Here is a 17,909-nt window from a genome sequence, read left to right as displayed (position 1 = left end):
CTCTGAGAATGGCTCCACGGCTGCCTCAGGCTAAAATAGCTTGGTTGTCGAGCAATAGAGCAATGTCCCGGATAGGCAGAGCATCCCCTCATAGGGGGCTTTCCAGTGGATCCTGGTCAGGGTGCATGCAGGAGCCTGTCACTCTGCCTCCCCACCTCTCACTTTAGAAAAGATTTTAAGAATAATTTTCAGATAAACACTGCATAGTTTTTTAAAGTATATTTGAAGTATTTCATGGAACATGCTCACCTAAAAATAATTATTCCTTGTTTATTTTCAATTCAAATTTAACTAGCTTTTGTGTTTTTATTTGCTAAATCTGGCCACCTGAAACAGTCTAGGACAAGAGTACCAGAATCAAAGACAGATATTAGAACAAAAGCTGCTCTAATGCTCTTATCACTTAGGAAATCACAAGGGTTTTGGAAGCTCTGTGCCAGGAACTGGGGACAGAGACCAATATATATATTTTTATTATCTGACAAAAGGTAATTGTATGAAAATTGCACACATTTTTAATATATTTACAACAAATTTTTAATTGAAGTAGGTCATAAAAATTGAAATATTTGAATATTTTCATATGTTTCAAAAATATTTGTATTAAAATTAAATGGCAGTGGTTACCAAGAGCTAGGGCAAGTGGGAATGGGGAGTTAGTGTTTAATGGGTACAGAGTTCAGTTTGCTAAAATAGAGTTCTGGAAATGGGTAATTATGGTAGTTACATAACAATATAAATGTACTTAATACCACTGAACTGTACAGTTAAAAATAGTTAAGAAGGTAAATTTTAGGTTTATGTATTTTATCACAGTAAAAACATTTTTAATTAAATGGTAGTAATCAACAGATATCCAATTTTTATCTAAATTATTTAAATAAAAGCATTTTAAATTTAAGGGTATTTTTTGTTGTTTTGTTTTAAGTGAGAGGATGAGAGAAAGTGAGACAGACTCCCATATGCATCCTGACTGAGATCCACCCAACAATCCCTGTCTAAGACTGATGCTCTAATCAAGGGAGCTATTTCTTTTTTTTTTTTTTTTTGTATTTTTCTGAAGCTGGAAACGGGGAGGCAGTCAGACAGACTCCCGCATGCGCCCGACCGGGTTCCCCCCAGCATGCCCACCAGGGAGCGATGCTCTGCCCATCTGGGGCATCGCTCTGTTGCAACCAGAGCCATTCTAGTGCCTGAGGCAGAGGCCATAGAGCCATCCTCAGCGCCCGGGCCATCTTTGCTCCAATGGAGCCTTGGCTGCGGGAAGGAAAGAGAGAGACAGAGAGAAAGGAGAAGGGGAGGGGTGGAGAAGCAGATGGGCGCTTCTTCTGTGTGCCCTGGCCGGGAATCGAACCCAGGACTCCCGCACGCCAGGCCGACGCTCTACCACTGAGCCAACTGGCCAGGGCCAAGGGAGCTATTTCTAATACCTGAGGCTGACACACTCCAAACAACTGAGCTATCCTTAGCACCCACAGACAACATTCAAATCAATTGAGCCACTGGCTGCAGGAGGGAAAGAGGAAGAGAAGGGAGAAGGGAAGAGAAGTAGATAGTTGTTTCTCTTGTGTGTCTTGGCCAAGAATCAAACCTGGGATGTCTATAAGCCATTCTGATGCTCTATACACTGAACCAACCTACCAGGGCCAATTTAAGTCTTTAAAAATCTAATTAATCCTTATTAAATATTTTGTAACAGTGGAACAATGTTTTAAAAAACTAGTATAACCTGACTATGCAGTGGCACAGGGATAGAGCATTGGTCTGGGATACAAAGGACCCAGGTTCGAAACCCTGAGATCACCTACTTGAGCATGGGCTCATCCTGCTTGGACATGGGCTCACCAGCTTGAACTCAGGGTCACTGGCTTGAGTGTGCGATCACAGACATGACCCCATGGTCGCTGACTTGAGCCCAAGGTCACTGACTTGAGCAAGGAGGCACTCGCTGTACTGTAGCCCCCCCCTCCCATCAAGGCATATATGAGAAAGCAATTGATAAACAACTAAGGTGCTGCAACAAAAAATTGATGCTTCTCATCTCTCTCCCTTTCTGTCTGTCTGTCCCTATCTGTCCCTCTCTCTGACACTCTCTCTGTCTCTGTCAAAACAAAAACAAAACTGGTGTCACATTTCACACATTTAGTCAAGACCTACAAATATACCTAATTAAAAATAATATAAATTGTTTTTAATATTGTTACGTGTTTTAAAATATTGTTTATATTGTTTACATGCTTTCAAATATTGCTCAATAGTTTGTTGATGTTCCTCATCTGACATGTTGTAAAAAAATCACTTTAATTCATGAGTACCTTCAGAATCATGAACTGGGATTCTAAGGGAAGCAAGAAAATGGACACTCAGAACCAACTGCTTATATTCATGTGCTCTGAAAGACTTTGAAGAATTTGATAACGATGTCTTTTCTCTTACCAAGCACTGCAGTCCCTCAAACCCTTCTCTTCATACTCTAAAATGCTTTTCACCTCTGGTGTCTCCAGCAGTGCAACCCACAAATCTCCACAGCATGTGGTCATGGTTACCTTTTGTTTGAAGGACACAGGATGTCTAAACATCCTGTCAATAATGGGAGTGGATGTTCAAGGTCACGGCCAGGCTGTGTGCATGCTGACTAGCTGATCCTCAGCCAAACATTGCCTGTTTGTTAATAAACGTGTTTTTTTGACCCATGGGGCTCTCTGAAATGTGGGGCAAAGGGCAGGGGCTTTTCTTACCCATATCTAAGGATGATACTAGCTGTGAGAACCTGATCAGATCAAAACCAATTCAAGAAGCAAGTAATCATCCAGATAAATTTGACAAGCTTTCCTCTGGTTCAACAAACATGAGGAAACAACAGTGCTTTTGTAGGAATTTCCATCAGAGTTAAAGTTAAATGTCAACCAGGAAAATAGTTGTGCTGGTTCTGCCACACCTCACCAAAACCTGTAGGTAGGTAACAAGGAGCTCTTCGCTGAGGCCATCCCTGTTTTCTTCATACCACCAAATAAGAAGAGAGAGGGGTTGCTCCTTCTATAGTTCCTAACCCCAGCTTGATTGAGGGACTCCATTTTCCACCCTCCAATAAAAGTGATCCTTCTCTCTTCAATTTGGGGCTAATTTACAAAATGTTCAAGTTTCAGACAAGAAGGCTTGGGGCTTTGGCAGCTGACCAGAAAAAAGCATGAGCCTTGAACTGAACTTTGTTCCTCCGGTTAGTTGAGTATCTCCACCCTGCCTGCTCTTTTCAGCAGCTGGCAAATTCTGGCTTCATCAGAGTGTGCCCAATAACACCTTCCCCCTTCCCCCACTGAGGGGATAACAGAATCTTTTCTGTTATTCCTTTGAACAATAAGCTGAAATCACTGGCTACTGCAAAATCTGCAGAGGGCTTCTCACCTAAGTAAGTGGCTACTAGTTTTCTACCATGTGACTCCATGAATAAAGCTGATTGCAATTATTAATCATTCTCACTGGGGCTTTTAAAAATATATCTTTAAACATAAGTATTTTCATGCTACAAAAATCCATTGCAAAAAATGACTCCAGCCTTGGCCTGTTAGCTCAGTCAGGTAAAGCATCATCGCAAAACACCAACGGTGCAGGTTCCATCCTTGGTCAGAGCACATATGGGAAGTGACCAATGAATCCGCAACTAAGTGGAACAACAAATGGATGGTCTATCTGTCTCTCTCTCTCTCAAATCGATTTAAAAATGACTCCATTTCATTGTAATAATTACCAGTTTCTTATTCAAAATAGAGTTTGTTGCATAAGTTTGTGTACAAGAATATTGAGATCATTTCATAGGTAGCAAGACTCAAGTGGAAGACAAAATAAGTAAATCCTAAATTAATTCAGAGTTAGGGCTTCCTCTTATTTCTACCGGTCCTCATTCCCAACCATCATCCACAACGTGGCTTCATCTTCCAATTCTCTGTGATTTTTTAAAAGAGAACTTTAAATGTTTTGTTTCAGAAAGTGAAAACTGTTTGACCTGTGGTGGCGCAGTGGATAAAATGTCAATCTGGAACACTGAGGTCACCAGTTCGAAACCCTGGGCTTGCCCACCAAGGTACATATAAGAAGCAACTATAAGCTGATGCCTCTCGCTCCTCCCTGACACCTTTCTCTCTTTCTCTCCTCTCTAAAATCAATAAATGAAATCTTAAGAAATGAAAGTGATGACAGATGGAAAATGGCAACAGAGTAGGTGGACATTACAACTCCCACTTCCCAGAACCAAAGTGGATTACAACTTAACTTAGGAACAATCATTTGAAAAACCAACTTTGGACTAAACTAAGAGGAATCTATAACCAAGCATCACTGAAGAAGCCACACTGAGACTGGTAGGAAGGGTGGAGATGCAGAAAGGGCTGCCTCACTCCCAGGAGTGAGAGGCAGCCCGGAGGGTCTCTTGCAGTGGAGAGGGTTGCCTGGAGAGTTGTGGGTCCTCAGCCCCAGGACGGGAACCCCAGCCTGGAACCCCAGAGACTAGAGGAGCTGTACAGACAGTATTTAGCTGAGAGAAAAGCCAGGTTACTGTTTGTGAGAAGGAGACAGAACTCTTGGAACCAGGCCCCATCTTAAAGGCACCACGCAGAAAACCTCGATCACAGCCACTTACCCAAGGCTCAGAGAGCAGGGATCACAGAGAGGACTGAAGTTGCAAGAGGAGAGTGTAGTCTCAGGGACACAGGAAAAGACTGTGAGGGACAGTCACCCTGACCCCTGTACTTGGTCACTCCCCAAACCTAAAGTGACCATTTTTCCTGGGAGAACCAAGCCAGCAAAGGGAAGCAATTACCCCACCCACCAGAGGGTCTCTTGCTCCAGTCAGTGCAAAGAGACACTTAGAAGCAGGAAGCACATCAGGGACACAGGTTTCAGTGTTGAGGTCTGAGCTACACTGCCCCTACAAACTGCTGAGTACCCTCTAAAGGGTGGCAGGCACAGTGCTTGGCCTGTGTGGTGGTGGGAGTCACAGCCCGGCAGTGAGGGGTGGAACCCAGAGAGATCTCCCATGCGCCCATGGGGGGCGGAGTCCGGAAAAAGGTCCTGTGTGCCCACTGGGGGTGGAGCCTGGTGGCCTGCATTGTGACAGTGAGGAGTGGAGCCCAGAGAGGCGTCCCAGATGCCCGAGGGGAGAGGAGCCTGGAGAGGCAGCCCAGATGCCCTTGGTGGGGGCAGAGCCCGGCAAGGCAAAGAGTCCCCCGTGCTCACAGTGTAGCTCAAGCTGCATCCCACAAGCCTGCATGCCCGGCAGTGCCTGAGTGCCTAAGAAGGCGGCAGCAGAGGAGGCCAGTGAAAAGACTACACCTCGGGAATAGAGAGGTCACACACACTGGCCAAGAGTAGATAAAAGCCAGGCTAGGAGTGCAGCTGATATCTACGAGGGCATCAGGGCCCAGCAGAAGCAGCCACAAATTCGGGATCACCTGTAGCTCCAAGAAGGTTGCTAAGGGCCAGTCATAAGCAGTGACCCCCAATGGTCTGCAACAGGTTTCAGCCAGGGAGGTCCAGGGCTGCTACATACAGTGGCCAGATACAGAGAGCATCAGCTAAGGATCTAAAAAGTCCTAGTTAGAGTGGTATCCTAAGGAAAGACTCCTTACACCTGAGCCAACTAAGGCATAGAAAATGCTGACACAAATAGCAAAAAGAGCAGTAGCAGCAGACAAGTAGCCCACAGCAGATTACAAAAAACACCTGAGGCCAATCCAAGAAGATCTAGAAACAACAGAACTGAAAGCTGGAGGCAGACAACACCAACCCTATACTCAGCTAGCTACACAAACAGCACATCCAAAGGAGCAGTTTATACAGAGACAAAATGGGAAGATAGAGAAATGCACTTCAAATGAATCAACAAGAGAAATCTCCAGAAAAAGAAATGAATGCTACAGAAATAACCAAGATACCAGATGCAGAGTTTAGAATAATGATTGTTAGGATGCTCAAGGATTTTAGAGCAACAAGAGATGTACATAATGAGCTCCTAAACAAAGAGATAACAAGCATCAAAAAGGACATTGAAATAATAAAAAAGAATCAGACAGAAATGACAAACACAATATCAGAAATGAAGATTACACTAGAAGGAATTAGAAGCAGGCTGGATGAAGCAGAGGATCAAATCAGTGATTTAGAGGACAAGACAAGTGAAAGCACAGAAGCAGAACAGCAAAAAGAAAAGAGTATCAAAAGGTCTGAGGATATTCTAAGAGAACTCTGTGAAAACATAAAGAGAAACAACATCCACATCATACAGTTTCCTGAAGGAGAAGAGAAAGAACAAGAGATAGAGAACCTGATTGAAGAAATCATAGCTGAAAACTTCCCTAAACTGATGAAGGACAAAATCACACAAGTTCAAGAAGCACAGAGAATCCCATTAAAGAAGAACCCAAAGAGACCTACACCAAGACATATCACAATTACAATTCCAAAGCTAAGAGATAAATAAAGAATACTAAAAGCTGCAAGAGAAAAGCAGTCAATACCTACAAAGGAGCCGCCATAAGGATGACATCCAGCTTTTCAACAGAAACACTTGAGGCCAGAAGGGAATAGCAAGAAATATTCAAAGTAATGCAAAACAAGAGCCTACAACCAAGACTTCTTTATCCAGCAAGGCTATCATTTAAAATTGAAAAAGAAATAAAAAGCTTCCCAGACAAAAACAAAAACAAACAACAACAACAAAAAAACTCAAGGAATTCATTACAACCAAACTAATGCTGCAAGAACTGTTAAGGGGCCTGCTATAAACAGAAGAAAAGGGGGGAAATCTAGTAAAAAAAAAGGAACGTAGATTTAAACAATAAAGTGACAATAAATAACTACATATTAATATTACCTTAAATGTAAATGGCTTAAATGCTCAAATTAGAAGACATAAGCTGGAGTGACGTCACGGAAATGGCGCCGTGAGAAGCGCGTCCGACAGCTCTCCCCTAAATCACAACAAATTTATCAACTAGAAACAGAAAAATTTATCCTCGGAGCATTCCGGAGTTCCACACAAACTGAAAGCAAAAGGACTGTTATCACTTGAATCTGAGAGACGAGGGTGTGGAGGAAGCTACCGCAGCGACGCTCATTCAAGCCGCCAGGGAGTGCGCCCGCGGTGAGTCAGCCCATATACTTGGGAACCGCAAGCCGCCGCTCGCGGCCGCGAGCCCGCGAGCTGCCGTGAACCCCCGAGAACCGCCACCGCGAGCTGCCGCGAGCCCCCGCGGAACCGCTACCGCGAGCGGCTGCCACGAGCCGCCGCGCGCGCGCCCGGTCCGGTTGAGCACTGCTGACGTTCCCAGCGGCCCGCACACTGCGAGTGGGGGTCGCCGGCCACCGGTGCCCGGAGCGCCCCATTCGCGCGCGTGCCTTGGGCATTCCACGCGCCCAGGGCGCCCTACTGGCCCGCACACCCAGGGGGCTCCATTATCCTGCGCCTGGTGCGGTCCAGCCGCCAGCGGCGGGGCGAGCGGGAGAGGCTTGGGAGATTCTCTCCGTGGGCGGGGCACCTCACCCAGCCATTCAAGCTAACAATCAAGCGTTGGGGGAGGGGTGCGCGCAGGCAGCCTAAAATACCTTCTGAAACACAGCTGCGACCCAATCACTGAAATTAGCTTAACCCATAAAATCTGCGCACCCTTGGTTCTAATTGATAAGATCTCTCTCAGTTCAGCGATCCAAGACAAGAGGCGTGATATTTTTTAGTGCCTCTCGCTAAAGGGGCGGGGGCAACTTCTGATGGATAGAGCCTCCATATTCAGGGATAAACGCTAACAAGAAGGACTTGGCAGATAATAAGGTCTATACTACACTAGTCGTAAGCAGAGACTAGTGCCTCTTCTTCCCTGCAAAAACAGGCTACAAAGTGTGGAAAGCCTGGGTTGAGAGGTCCAACTAAATGATAGGTGCTGAACAGTCACCTTGACAACAATTGACTCCCACTCCCGCCTGATTACACTGGAGGCCCTGACTCTCAGAGCCTTTCCCAAAGCCTTGCACTGAGTGGGGATAGAGTGGGGATTTCCCAGCTCTTTGAGCCTCTTACTCCCCAGGCAGAAGCAGTTGCAGCCTTATAGCTGGATCACCAGGCTGCTAATTCAGAAAGGGGGGACTAGGAGAGAGAATCCAGGAAAGCAAACTCTCTCATCGTTGGACCCTGCAAACGCCAACAAGCCTTTACTTCCAGCAAGACTAAAGCCAATTATATGACATTGCCATAGAATCCCATCAACTGCAAATCCCTAACTAAGAGTGACACAGGGGCAGAGCCTGGGGTACAGAGTCACCGACTAGGAAGAGGGAGAGAAAAGAAAAAGGAAGAAGTTAACCTCTCAAAATCAAGAAAAACCCACAGACTTTACAACTTGATCCACTAATTTTTTTTGTTGTTGTTGTTGTTGCTGCTTGTTTCTTCTATCTTTTTGCCTTTATTTCCTCCACCTCGGTCCTTCTATTCTCTGCCCATCTTATGCTTCCCCTTTCTTGAACTACACTACCCATGAGTGTTGCATTTTATTTTTCTTCTTCATCCTCACCCTCCTTTAAGGTAATACTCCAAAACACTTAACTCTCACTCTCTCCTCTTTTGTTTTTTTTTTTTGTCTTGCTTTATTTTGTTTTTTTCTCCTATTTTATTTCTTCCTTCGTTTTTCTCTTTTTCTTATTTTTTCCTTTCTATTCGTTTTTTCTTTTCTCATTTTACTTTCCTCCCATATAATCCTCAATCACGAACAAATTAGTTAATTTGAAACTCAAGGCTTTCTTTTGGTTTTATTTCTCTTTTTTGCTTTTGTTTTTATTTTTTTTCTCTCTTATTTGTTTATTTTTGTGGCATTTTGGGTCCTCCCAACCCAAGGTCTCCAGTGTATTTAGTCTTCGCTCCACTTAATACAACAGATTTTTACTTATTATTTTTATTTTTTCTTCTTTATTATTCTTTTTTGGTCCTTTTTTCTGATTCCCTCTTATCCCTCTCATTATATCTCTTAGTTGACCATCACTTACAAGCAAATCATCTTATGCTTGTCTAAGATTTTCTTCCTTTTTTTTTTTTTTTTTGCATTTAGTAGGTCCCTACTCCCTTTTTTTGCCCCTTGAACTCTTCACCCCAAATCAGGCCCTCCATTATAGGCACGATATTTCCCTGAGGAGGGGAGAGGAGGGAAAGAGAAGAGAGAAAAAAGGGGGAAATAATAAATTATTACTGTTTTTTTTTGTGGGGTGTTTTACCCTTTTTTTTTTTTCTTTTTACTCTTTATTAATTCTAATTAGTGCTATGAATAAGACCACCCTCAGATGCCGATAAGAAAGAGGAAATCGAATATTATGGATACAAAAGAAAGAGAGGTAACACAAATAGATGTGGAAAAATCTATGGAGAAAAGACTTAACATATTGGAAGCCTTGGAGTTAAATGACAGAGAATTTAAACTAGAAATCTTAAAAATACTCAGAGATATACAAGAAAACACAGAAAGGCAATATAGGGAGATCAGAAAACAACTCAATGAACACAAAGAATATATTACCAAGGAAATTGAAACTATAAAAACAAATCAAACAGAAATGAAAAACTCAATTCACGAGCTGAAAAACGAGGTAACAAGCTTAGCTAACAGAACAGCCCAGATTGAAGATAGGATTAGTGAAATAGAAGACAAACAACTTGAGGCACAACAGAGAGAAGAAGAAAGAGACTCAAAAATAATAAAAAACGAGAAAGCCCTACAGGAATTGTCTGACTCCATCAGAAAGAATAACATAAGAATAATAGGTATATCAGAGGGAGAAGAGAAAGAAAATGGAATGGAGAATATACTCAAACAAATAATAGACGAGAACTTCCCAAGCCTGTGGAAGGAACTAAAGCCTCAAATTCAAGAAGCAAACAGAACACCAAGTTTTCTTAACCCCAACAAACCCACTCCAAGGCACATCATAATAAAGATGACACAAACCAATGACAAAGAAAAAATTCTCAAGGCAGCCAGGGAAAAGAAGAGTACAACATATAAAGGAAGGCCTATTAGATTATCATCAGATTTCTCAGCAGAAACTCTACAAGCTAGAAGAGAGTGGACCCCAATATTTAAAGCCCTGAAAGAGAGGAACTTTCAGCCAAGAATACTATACCCATCAAAGCTATCCTTCAAGTATGAAGGAGATATAAAAACATTCACAAATACAGAAAAGATGAGAGAATTTATCAACAGAAAGCCCCCACTCCAGGAAATACTAAGGGGGGTTTTCCAACCAGATTCAAAGAACAAAAGAAAACAACACCACAAGTAACAGCTCCACCAAGAACACAATAAAACCAAACTTAAACTGTGACAACAAAGGAAAAAAAGGGGGGAGAGGATGGAGATTAACAGTAGCAAAGGATGATGAAGTGCAGAAATACTTATAAGATAGGGTACTACAATGAATATGGTAGGTACCCTTTTCATTACTTAATGGTAAGCACCCTTAAAAAAACCACCACAAAAACACTTGACTTAAAAAAGGTAGCAACAGAGGAAAGAAGTATGGAACACAAACAAACAAAAACAAATGATAGAAAAACAAAAGAGAAGAATCAAACTAGATACAAAACTAACAGAAAACAATTTATAAAATGGCAGTAGGGAACCCACAAGTGTCAATAATTACACTAAATGTAAATGGATTAAACTTACCAATAAAAAGACACAGAGTAGCAGAATGGATTAAAAAAGAAAATCCAACTATATGCTGCCTACAAGAAACACATCTAAGCAACAAGGATAAAAACAAATTCAAAGTGAAAGGCTGGAAAACAATACTCCAAGCAAACAACACCCAAAAAAAAGCAGGTGTAGCAATACTCATATCTAATAATGCTGACTACAAGACAGAAAAAGTACTCAGAGACAAAAATGGTCATTTCATAATGATTAAGGGGAAGTTGAATCAAGAAGACATAACAATCCTTAATATATATGCACCAAACCAAGGAGCACCAAAATATATAAGACAGCTACTTATTGACCTTAAAACAAAAACTAACAAAAATACAATCATACTTGGAGACCTCAATACACCGCTGACGGCTCTCGATCGGTCATCCAAACAGAGAATCAATAAAGATATAGTGGCCTGAAACGAAATACTAGAACACCTGGATATGATAGACATCTACAGGACACTTCATCCCAAAGCGACAGAGTATACATTTTTCTCTAGTGTACATGGAACATTCTCAAGAATTGACCATATGTTGGGCCACAAAGACAATATCAGCAAATTTAGAAAAATTGAAATTGTTCCAAGCATATTTTCTGATCATAAAGCCCTGAAACTAGAATTCAACTGCAAAAAAGAGGAGGAAAAACCCACAAAAATGTGGAAACTAAACAACATACTTCTAAAAAATGAATGGGTCAAAGAAGAAATAAGCGCAGAAATCAAAAGATATATACAGACAAATGAAAATGAAAATACGACATATCAGAATCTCTGGGATGCAGCAAAAGCAGTAATAAGAGGAAAGTTCATATCACTTCAGGCCTATATGAACAAACAAGAGAGAGCCGAAGTAAACCACTTAACTTCACACCTTAAGGAACTAGAAAAAGAAGAACAAAGACAACCCAAAACCAGCCGAAGAAAGGAGATAATAAAAATCAGAGCAGAAATAAATGAAATAGAGAACAGAAAAACTATAGAAAAAATCAATAAAACAAGGAGCTGGTTCTTTGAAAAGATCAACAAAATTGACAAACCCTTGGCAAGACTCACCAAGGAAAAAAGGCACAGGACTCAAATAAATAAAATCCAAAATGAAAGAGGAGAGATCACCACAGACATCATAGAAATACAAAAAATTATTGTAGAATACTATGAAAAATTATATGCCACCAAATACAACAACCTAGAAGAAATGGATAAATTCCTAGAACAATACAACCTTCCTAGACTGAGTCCTGAAGAAGCAGAAAGCCTAAACAGACCAATCAGCAGGGAGGAAATAGAAAAAACTATTAAAAATCTCCCCAAAAATAAAAGTCCAGGCCCAGACGGTTATACTAGTGAATTCTATCAAACATTCAAAGAAGACTTGGTTCCTATTCTACTCAAAGTCTTCCAAAAAATTGAAGAAGAAGCAATACTTCCAAACACATTTTATGAGGCCAACATAACCCTCATACCAAAACCTGGCAAGGATGGCACAAAGAAAGAAAACTACAGACCAATATCTCTAATGAATACAGATGCTAAAATACTAAACAAAATACTGGCAAACCGAATACAACAACATATTAAAAAAATAATACATCATGATCAAGTGGGATTCATCCCAGAATCTCAAGGATGGTTCAACATACGCAAAACGGTTAACGTAATACACCATATCAACAAAACAAAGAACAAAAACCACATGATCTTATCAATAGATGCAGAAAAGGCTTTTGATAAAATACAACACAATTTTATGTTTAAGACTCTCAACAAAATGGGTATAGAAGGAAAATATCTCAACATGATAAAGGCCATATATGATAAACCATCAGCCAACATCCTATTAAACGGCATAAAACTGAGGACTTTCTACCTTAAATCAGGAACAAGACAGGGTTGTCCACTCTCTCCACTCTTATTCAACGTGGTGCTAGAAGTTCTGGCCAGAGCAATCAGACAAGACAAAGAAATAAAAGGCATCCATATCGGAAAAGAAGAAGTAAAACTATCACTTTTTGCTGATGATATGATCCTATACATCGAAAACCCCAAAGAATCCACAAAAAGATTATTAGAAACAATAAACCAATACAGTAAGGTCGCAGGATACAAAATTAACATACAAAAGTCCATAGCCTTTCTATATGCCAACAATGAAATATTAGAAAACGAACTCAAAAAAATAATCCCCTTCACGATTGCAACAAAAAAAATAAAATACCTAGGAATAAACATAACAAAGAACGTAAAGGACCTATATAATGAAAATTACAAAGCATTGTTAAGGGAAATCGAAAAAGATACAATGAGATGGAAAAATATTCCTTGTTCTTGGATAGGAAGAATAAATATAATCAAAATGGCCATATTACCCAAAGCAATATACAAATGTAATGCAATTCCCATCAAAATCCCTATGAGATTTTTTAAAGAAATGGAACAAAAAATCATCAGATTTATATGGAACTATAAAAAACCCCGAATAGCCAAAACAATCCTAAGGAAAAAGAATGAAGCTGGGGGCATTACAATACCTGACTTTAAACTATATTATAGGGCCACGATAATTAAAACAGCATGGTATTGGCAGAAAAATAGACACTCAGACCAATGGAACAGAATAGAAAGCCCAGAAATAAAACCACATATATATGGTCAAATAATCTTTGATAAAGGGGCCAACAACACACAATGGAGAAAAGAAAGCCTCTTCAACAAATGGTGTTGGGAAAACTGGAAAGCCACATGCAAAAGAATGAAACTCGACTACAGCCTGTCCCCGTGTACTAAAATTAATTCAAAATGGATCAAAGACCTAAATATAAGACTTGAAACAATAAAGTACATAGAAGAAGACATAGGTACTAAAATCATGGACCTGGGTTTTAAAGAACATTTTATGAACTTGACTCCAATGGCAAGAGAAGTGAAGGCAAAGATAAATGAATGGGACTACATCAGAATTAAAAGTTTTTGCTCAGCAAGAGAAACTGATATCAAAATAAACAGACAGCCAACTATATGGGAACTGATATTTTCAAACGACAGCTCAGATAAGGGCCTAATATCCAAAATTTACAAAGAACTCATAAAACTCAACAACAAACAAACAAGCAATCCAATAAAAAAATGGGAAGAGGACATGAACAGACACTTCTCCCAGGAAGAGATACAAATGGCCAACAGATATATGAAAAGATGCTCAGCTTCATTAGTTATTAGAGAAATGCAAATCAAAACTACAATGAGATACCACCTCACCCCTGTTAGATTAGCTATTATCAACAAGACGGGTAATAGCAAATGTTGGAGAGGCTGTGGAGAAAAAGGAACCCTCATTCACTGTTGGTGGGACTGTAAAGTAGTACAACCATTATGGAGGAAAGTATGGTGGTTCCTCAAAAAACTGCAAATAGAACTGCCTTATGACCCAGCAATCCCTCTACTGGGTATATACCCCAAAACCTCAGAAACATTGATACGTGAAGACACATGTAGCCCCATGTTCATTGCAGCACTGTTCACAGTGGCCAATACATGGAAACAACCAAAAAGCCCTTCAATAGAAGACTGGATAAAGAAGATGTGGCACATATACACTATGGAATACTACTCAGCCATAAGAAATGATGACATCAGATCATTTACAGCAAAATGGTGGGATCTTGATAACATTATAAGGAGTGAAATAAGCAAATCAGAAAAAAACAAGAACTACATGATTCCATACATTGGTGAAACATAAAAATGAGACTAAGAGACATGGACAAGAGTGTGGTGGTTACCAAGGGTGGGGGGGGAGGGAGGACATGGGAGGGAGGGAGGGAGAGTTAGGGGGAGGGGGAGGGGCACAGAGAACTAGATAGAGGGTGACGGAGGACAATCTGACTTTGGGCGAGGGGTTTGCAACATAATTTGATGACAAAATAACCTAGACATGTTTTCTTTGAATATATGTACCCTGATTTATTAATGTCATCCCATTACCATTAATAAAAATTTATTTAAAAAAAAAAAAAAAAAAAAAAAAGACATAAGCTAGCTGCATGGATAAGAAAACAGGACCTGTACATATACTGTCTACAAGAGACCCACCTCAAAACAAAAGATACACATAAACTAAAAGTAAAGGGATGGAAAAAATATTTCATGCAAATGGAAATGAAAAAAAATTGCTGGGGTAGCAATACTTGTATCTGATAAAATAGACTTTAAAACAAAGACTATATTAAGGGATAAAGAAGATCACTACATAATGATAAAGGGAGCAATCCAACAGGAAGATATAACCACTATAAATATCTATGTGCCTAATATAAGAGCACCTAAATATATAAAGCAGATTTTGATGGACATAAAGGGCGAGATCAACAGAAATACTATAATAGTAGTGAATTTCAATACCCCACTAACATCTCTGGATAGATCCTCAAGAAAGAAAATTAACAAAAAAAACAGCAGCCTTAAAGGACACACAGATCAACTGGACTTAATAGATATCTTCAGAACCTTTCACTCTAAAACAGCAGAATATACATTCTTTTCAAGTGCTCATGGTACATTCTCTAGAATAGACCACATGTTAGGGAAAAAAAGCGGTCTCAACAGATTTAAGAAGATTGAAATCATATCAAGCATCTTCTCTGATCACAATGGCATGAAACTAGAAATCAACTACAATAGAAAAACTGAAAAACATTCAAAGACTTGGAAACTAAAGAGCATGTAATTAAATAATGAATGGGTTAATAATAAGATCAAGGAAGAAATCAAAGGTTTTCTTGAAACAAATGAAAATGAACATACAACAACTCAAAATTTATGGGACACAGCAAAAGCAGCCCTGAGAAGGAAGTTTATAGCATTACACACATACCTTAAGAAGCAAGAAAAAGTTCAAATAAACAACTTAACCCTGCATCTAACAGAACTAGAAAAAGAACAGCAAGTAAAGATCAGAGGAAGTAGAAGGAAGGAAAAAATAAAGATCAGAGCTGAAGTAAATGACATAGAAGCTAAAAACAATACAGAGGATCAATGAAACCAAGATCTGGTTTTTTGAAAAGATAAACAAGATTGATGAACCTTTAACCAAACTCACCAAGAAAAAAAGAAAGAGGACTCAAATAAATAAAATTAGAAATGAGAGTGGAGAAGTAACAACTAACACAGCAGAAATACAAAGGATTGTAAGAAAAACTATGAAGAATTGTATGCCTCAAAATTAGACAACCTAGGTGAAATGGACAAATTTCTTGAAACATATAATCTTTTAAAAGTCAATCTGGAAGAATCAGAAAACCTAAACAGACCGATTACAAAAAATGAGATTGAAACAGTTATCAAAAAACTCCCAACAAACAAAAGTCCTGGGCCAGATGGCTTCACAAGTGAATCCTACCAAATATTCAAAAAAGAACTAGCTCCTATCCTTCTCAAACTATTTCAAAAAATTCAAGAGGAGATAAGACTTCCAAGTTCCTTTTATGAGGCGAGCATAATTCTCATTCCAAAACCAGGCAAAGACAACACAAGAAAGAAAATTATAGGCCAATATCCCTGATGAATTTAGATGCTAAAATTCTCAACAAAATATTAGCAAACCGGATCCAGCAATACATGAAAAAAATCATACATCATGATCAAGTGAGATTTATTCTGGAGAGGCAAGGCTGGTATAGTATTTGTAAGTCAATCAATGTGATTCATCATATAAACAAAAGGAAGGAGAAAAATCACATGATAATATCAATAGATGCAGAAAAAGTATTTGATAAAATCCAGCATCCATTTATAATTAAAACTCTCAGCAAAGTGGGAATACAGGGACCATACCTCACCATGATAAAGGCCATCTATGACAAACCCACAGCCAACATCATACTCAATGGGCAAAATTTAAAAGCAATTCTCTTAAGATCAGGAACAAGGCAGGGGTCCCCTCTTTCATCATTCTTATTCAATATAGTTCTGGAAGTCCTAGCCACAGCAATCAGACAAGAAAAAGAAATAAAAGGCATCCAAATTGGAAAAGAAGAAATAAAACTGTCATTATTTGTTGATTATATGATACTGTGCATAGAAACCCCTAAAGTCTCAGTCAAAAAACTACTGGACCTGATAAATGAATTCAGCAAGATGGCAGGATATAAAATTAATATTCAGATATCAAAGGCATTTTTATACACCAACAATGAACTCTCTGAAAGAGAAATTAAGAAAACAATCCCTTTCACTATTGCAACAACAAAAAAATAAAGTACCAGGCCCTGGCCGGTTGGCTCAGTGGTAGAGCGTCGGCCTGGCGTGCAGAAGTCCTGGGTTCGATTCCTGGCCAGGGCACACAGGAGAAGCGCCCATCTGCTTCTCCACCCCTCCCCCTCTCCTTCCTCTCTGTCTCTCTCTTCCCCTCCCACAGCGAGGCTCCATTGGAGCAAGGATGGCCTGGGTGCTGGGGATGGCTCCTTGGCCTCTGCCCCAGGTGCTAGAGTGGTTCTGGGCACGGCACAGCGATGCCCCGGAGGGGCAGAGCATCACCCCCTGGTTGGCAGAGCGTCGCCCCCTGGTGGGCGTGCCGGGTGGATCCCGGTCGGGCGCATGCGGGAGTCTGTCTGACTGTCTCTCCCCGTTTCTAGCTTCAGAAAAAAAATTAAAATTAAAATTAAAAATAAAATAAATAAAGTACCTTAGGAGTAAACTTAACCAAGGAGATTAGCGACTTGTACTTGGAAAATTATAAAACATTGATAAAAAGAAATCAAGGAAGATACAAACAAGTGGAAGCATATACCGTGTTCATGGTTAGGAAGAATAAACATCATTAAAATGTTTATATTAGCCAAAGCAATTTATAAATTCAATGCAATTCCTATTAAAATACCAATGACATACTTTAAAGACATAGAACAAATATTCCAAAAATTTATATGGAACCAAAAAAGAACATGAACAGCCTCAGCAAACTTGAAAAAGAAGAATAAAGTGGGTGATATCACAGTTCTTTTTTTTTCTCTTTTTTTGTATTTTTCTGAAGTTGGAAACGGGGAGGCAGTCAGACAGACTCCCGCATGCGCCCGACCGGGATCCACCCGGCACGCACATCAGGGGGCGCTGCTCTGCCCATCTGGGGCGTTGCTCTGTTGCAACCAGAGCCATTCCAGCGCCTGAGGCAGAGGCCATAGACCATCCCC

Source organism: Saccopteryx bilineata, chromosome X (assembly GCF_036850765.1).
Source record: "Saccopteryx bilineata isolate mSacBil1 chromosome X, mSacBil1_pri_phased_curated, whole genome shotgun sequence".
NCBI lineage: Eukaryota > Metazoa > Chordata > Mammalia > Chiroptera > Emballonuridae > Saccopteryx > Saccopteryx bilineata.
This window is presented reverse-complemented; position numbering follows the sequence as displayed.